This window comes from Rutilus rutilus (genome assembly GCF_951802725.1).
Source record: "Rutilus rutilus genome assembly, chromosome: 18".
Classification (NCBI taxonomy): Eukaryota; Metazoa; Chordata; class Actinopteri; order Cypriniformes; family Leuciscidae; genus Rutilus; species Rutilus rutilus.
This window is the reverse complement of record NC_140231.1, coordinates 18,227,222-18,233,755: the sequence shown is the minus strand read 5'-3', so window position 1 is coordinate 18,233,755 and position 6,534 is coordinate 18,227,222.

Below are 6,534 nucleotides of genomic sequence, written 5' to 3'. Positions count from 1 at the left end.
TCTTGCCAGACAGCCTCAAATTACCTAAAAACTCCTGTTTTGCAGTGAAGCAAAAAAAGCAGCGCAGCTGATGCCAATCCTGATAGAGAACCACTGTGAAGTCCCAGGTGTCATCTATAACCTATTATTGTTAAACTGCTCTCATTATTTCTGGTTTGAATATTGCCTTCCTGTCACATTGAACTGTCACTTAAATGTGTGATTTACTCTCACTCATTTCTGTTGGAAATGGAGGATTCTCTAAGAAAACTTTGGTTTAGTGGCTGTTGTCCCCTATTCAACACAAATCTATCTTTCTGAATTGTCTGGTTGTCTGCATTTAGCTGGCTCACGTCGAGAGGGAGATTGGATTGGGTTTATACTATACAAATAGCCACCGGTTTGCACCAGCATAACCTTGCATTGTGCCATGGTGACCTTATTCACCCTGTTTTTAGATCCGCTAATGGCTTCTCAAAATCCTCTGGAGCTATAATCATTCGCCCACACTGATTTGGCAGCTAGTTTTCCACAATCACTGTTATGTAGCCGCTGTTTGACATAAGTGTCCTGAGTCACTCCTGCTATACAGTACCACAGTGAATATACTCGAGTTGTAGTTTAAGGACATATTTCTATAAAAAAAAAAAGTGTTCCAAACTTTCAGAAATATGCTCTGGGCAAGTTCACACACAATTGAATTTATTAAAGGGATAGTTCCCCCCAAAAATAATGTTACTCACCCTCAAATTGTTCCAAACCGGTTTGAGTTTCTTTCTTCTGTTGAACACAAAAGCTATTTTAAAGAATGTTGGTAACCAGACAGTTGACAGAAGCCATTGACTTCCATTGTATTTTTTTTTTCCTACTATAGAAAGTCAAAGGCTACCGTCAACTGTTTGGCTACTGTAAAAATTGTGTTCAACAGAAGAAAAAAACTCATAAAGGTTTTGAATAACTTGAGTGTGACTAAATTATGACAATTTTAATTTTTGGTGAACAGTCCTTTAAATTACCACTTATTAGCATAATGAAAAGATTATTAGCAGGATAGAAAATAAAAATCTAAAGTTAGCCATTGCTCAGTGAGGGATTGAGTTTGCTTACATGAGGCTGTCGACTTTTTATAATTTTTACCTTTTTTTAAACGTATTGCAAAATACTAATAGAATCATGAGGGATATTGAGGAGGTCAAAAATAATTTCTTTTTATAATATATGTAATATAATTTATTATATGATAATATAATAACAATAATATTAAGAAATAATGTATTTCTGTACATGCTTATTATATAAAGATGCTTAAGATTCTAGAGAGCATTTCATTGGACAGAAAAATCTGAGAAGCTGAAGTGCAGAATGAATCAAAATTGTTGATCCGTGTTGGTGGTGGAGGAGGCATATATCTTCCAAATGTGAATTTTGTCATTGTTTTGTCAAACTTGTGCGATCCAATATATCACATTAAAGCGTACTACATGATAGGAGTGACTCTTCTCACAGTGGGCTTGTTTAATGTTTTGACTCTCTCTGTGTAGTTCAGTTCTATGTATCCCTCTTTGATTCTTATCACCTTTCCCGAACGGCTGCAGGCAGGCAGTGCTCGTAGTGTTTGTGGTGGATGCGACAGGCGTGCAGCTTGATGTATTATGTTTGTGTATGACTGGGTTGCATAGATTCTCTTTGTGTTTTGGGTTTGTGGGTGCAGTCATCCATCACAGACGTGAGTTTATTAGGCGCCTTCATCCTGCCTGGAAAGCTATTTCCCTTGGCGCTATTTCTCCCCTCTAATGACTGTTTCAGCACTGAGGAGTGTGTAGCACTTCAGACGTTTCTCTGTGGCAGTGTGCACCCAGAGCTTCATGTACATGCACATGTTAATGATGATGCAAATTCAAATTCCAGCTACTGTTTTGTTGTTAAAGAAATAGTTGACCTAAAAATGAAAATGCTTTCATCATTTACTCTCTCTCTCACGTCATTCTGAATCTATATGACTTTCTTCTAGCAGTTCCATGCAATTAAAGTGCATGCCGACAAAAAGCACCATTAAAACCATTGTAATAGTAGTCCGTACACCTTGAGTACTGTATTCCAAGTCTTTGAAAGCGGCACAAAAGCTTTGTGTAAGAACCAGACTGAAATTTAAATTATGTTCACTGAAAACTGTCACCATTTACTTTCATTGAATAAAAAAAGACAAGCTTGGACATTCTGCTATAAAATTTCTTTCATTGTGTTCCACAGAAGAAAGGAAGTCATGCAGGTTTGGAACGATGAACGTTGGATTTTGGATGAACTGTTCTTTTCAGGCTAATGGAAGCAGATTTGAGAAATATTTTATACACCTCAAAGATGAAGACGAAGCTGCGAAGTGGTTCCAAGCTAGTTGATGTCTGTTGCTTGATGTTTAAATGGCTTTTCTGTTCCAGAGCTGGTTATAAAGAATGGATCGACTGCAGTGCCTTATGGGAGAGGATGAGTTGTACCTTGTTGTCATTAGCGACAGAAAAGATGAGATTCATCACAACTGATGCCTCTGATCTGGTGGATGCATTTGAGAGCGCCTCTCCATATGCTGTAGTTTGTAACATTGTCGAACATTATGATCCACAACCTGAATTAATGAGATGTCCAAGGTGCTATTTCCCTCTTCTACTCCCTAGATCGTAGCTTTTTATTTCCCAGTGGTGACAGCATTGTTGTGAGTTATGAGGATTATGTGATTTAAATTGTCATTTTTTGTTTTGTTGCTGGGGTGAATGGGTTCACATCTGTATTCTGATTCTGTCCTTGCCAAGTGGTTGAATCGCTTATTGACTCTTTGTTCGGGTGAAGATCGTAAGGCAATTTAGCTGTAGTTTCGAGATGTGTCCAGAGCTGTCTGCCCTGGTGATCTGACTGTGAAGGAAAAGGGGACAGCTGTCACTCGACTTTAGAAAAGGTAGGCAGGTCCACTAGAGAAGAAATGGAGAATTTCTGACCATTGGGGCTTCAGCATCTTTAGTCAGTTTGAGGTTACAGATTATAAAAACAATGTTTAGAAGTTTCTTCCTGTGTGAAAAGAGTATCAAAGAATAAACCCTGAGATTCCTCTGAAAGAGCATCAGCATAAAGTCATTTTCATGAAAGATCAGTTTAATAATTATAGCCAATTTTTAGCCATCTATTCGCGTTTATTCTTTTAGAATTATTATTATGTAAGAGATAATCCACGGCTCGAGTATCAGAATAGAATTTTCAGACAAAAACCATGGTTTAATAATTATTATTTTAAATATGTAATGGTGTGACACCAGGTGATTTGAATGAACTCTTCAAGGACAAGTAAGTGTCTCTTGTTTTCTATTTTCTTTGTGCAGTCTGTTGGGTTACCATGATTTCGGACAAAAATCCAAGATTATTTAAGACTGGATCTTTGTAAAATAACAGCATTAAATTATAATTTTTTTCTAATAAATAACTGTAGTGTCCAGACCAGGCTGGTAATGAAATGTCAGCCTTGTTACTTTTTTAAAGGCATAGCACAATGCAGTTGCTTAAAAAAACATTGTCTGATAGTTTAAAACCATAAAGGAATTTACATTAAAATCACCTATTCAAAATGGAAAATCCATCCGGATGTATTTTAATGTACAGCTACAGTATGTTTTCAGCACTGGACAGCACCACCTCTCTATAGCTGTATCTGGCTGTAGTCTCATTTACATTCAAGTCCACGCGATCCCTCTCTGTTAAGTGTTTACTGGAGCACTTCATTGATTCACTAGCCGTTGGTGCTCCAAATGTTCCTTCTCATGGGGTTCATTTGGCCGAGTGAGCAGTCCTCGTGCGTCATTAAAAATAAATGGCGAAAAATAGTAGGGGAGCACGAACTGGATAGTGAGATAAATGAGAACACTTTTGGCCTGCTGATTACGCGGAGTCTGAATTAAACAAATATGACAAATTTAAGTCATTTTATCACAACTGCCAGACACTAAAGTAACTGATTATTCCTAGTTTTTCAACGTGGATGGAAGATACTTATTTTTTTTAGTCGGGCGCACGAGACAGTTCTCAGTTTAGCTGATTGGAGCAGCGCGCGCAGGGAGTCTGACAGAACGCTTTCTGAGGTAAGACGCTTTTACCTCACGATAAATTATATTAGTAGCCTAGTGAATATTTGATCTCCATCTGACAAAAACCACGGCATGCTGAACTAGGATGTTATGAAAACGTCGCAAGGGGATGTGCTTACAACGTCAAGACAACATTTTTGCAACGTTGTGATTTATTTATTACGTCAAAAGAAGACATTTGTTGTATTACGCCCGTACCATAAAACGTAAGCCTCTCCACGAAAGGATTTTACAACGTTGTAGAGGAGAAGGCTCGCAGAATGCGTAATGAATACAGGTTACGTCAGAGATCTGTGGGAAGTCGTCTTTCCAAACCAACACCTTTTCCCACAACAATTCAGTGAACGCGACTGGGCTGTTATACCAGGTACGGATAAGACATTTAATTAACATTCTTTATCTTCCAAAAGCAATTATTGTTGTCTAGGAAGTCAGTAAATAAAATGAAATACAATTATTTACGTTTATCGTCTTTTAAGTTTTGAAACATATTTTTCTCCTTTTAAGGGTTGTCATAAGAGATGGCTAATTAAAATAAATCTGGATATTTAAAACCTGAATTCACGGATTGTGAATAATGAAGGCATCTGAGATTATGTGGGGCACTTTTAACGGGGCATCCGAGACTAACGGGACGCGCGCGGAGAAAGTTCAGCACGTGCACCAGCCTTTCTCGTCCACCGTCGCTCTTCTGGTGCTGGGGTTGGTCATTATAGGGATTATATTAATCTCACTGACCACCTACCACTTTCACAAAAGCAAGATGAAGAAGAGGAAGATGCAAAGGGAACAGGAGGAATTTGAGCGGGATAACTGTGGCTCCTCTGTCCCGGTCAGGGTAAAGCCCTCACTGAGCCGCTGCGTGATCGCTCGCCCCGCTCCACCGCAACATCCACCGACAAACACTGACGCGAAACAGCGCGAGGGAGTCGTGTTTGAAGGAGTTGCTGGGTCCTCATAACGGGCCGAATGAAAACTGTGGCGTTTGTGAATATGTAAGATGAGCAGGCATCTTTTATCTTTGTTCACGTTGGGAAATACGATTGGCCTTTCTTACGATCTCCTTATGGCGGACTTTACAAAGTATCTGAATAATGACTGCCCATTAGTTTAATAACAGCTGAACCTAATGTGTTATAAGTGGAATTGATTTGGATGGTATAGGTCAGTGCTTTAAAGGCAATCTTGAAGTGGGGTTCTCCGTGGATGCTGTCCGAGGTGCTGAATATTTTTCTGTAGGCATAGCCTACTTATTTAATCCATTTAATCCCTCAAGTTATTTGTACTTTTGAATTTGAATGGTTTAAAACAAAAAGTTTAGTATTACACATATCTATTAACTATAAATGAAAGAGCAGAATGTGTTGATTTCATGTGAACATTTGTTACATCATGGCTGGTGGTGTAGATTGTCACTTGACCACTGGTCTAATTCCAGTTTGCCCCTCTGAGGATAATGTCATAAAACATGTCATAATACAGATATAACTACCAAGTTCAGTACATTATAATATTTAAAGGACCTATTATTAATGTATTAGATTGCTCTGTTCAAGATGTCAATGGTTACATTTGTGCCCCGGTGGGAAACCCAGCGTCCCGTGTTGAATAATTACCTTTTTTGAATCATAAAAGTGTAAATGACAAGGTATTGTTACATTAATGAAACAGCATTAAGTAATATTCACTCATTTTTACCTTTCTCTTTTTTAAAAACTGCCTGAGAACATATGGATTTTATTGTTTGTAATGTTTTCTCACCGGCTACAATTGTGACCAAATTTGGAATCAAATGGGTTAATCCTGTCTAATCAGGAGGGGAATGATATAATACTATGAACTTTACTATTCTGCTGTTAACAACTATTATTATTAGACTGTATATTTATTTGTAACTGAAGATGAAACAATATTGCAGAGGAACTCAGTCAACTTTGTTTATCCTATGCACTTGATTTTGCCATAACCAAGCATTTAGCAGAAGCATGTGTTCATCATGCCCATATCAAAGCACATTGATCTAAAAGATCATCATTAAGATGTTTCTCTCAGATTTATACTTCTGATTAATTATGTTATTAAAGGTACTCTTACAGTTGTGATGATTTTCTTGTACAAATAAAGCTTATTTACAGACACATCGTGCAGACAAATTGAGCATTTTTGCCTATTTAAACGTTTGTGCAAGATAAAGACTGTTTTCTGTGTTTCTGGAGTCATCTGTATAGCAGTGATCACTAAGAAGACCACATGCGTGGATGGACACTCATGAAAGCTTTTTGTTTTTCCTCTGGCAAAGATTCAGCATAATCCATGCCAAACTGCGGATCATCATTTGCATTTTGTTATTGGAAAGCATGACAAAGCAGACCATTTCCAGGCATAAATGTGTTATTTTCATACCAGCCTGTGTATTGTCTTTAAATGAGAC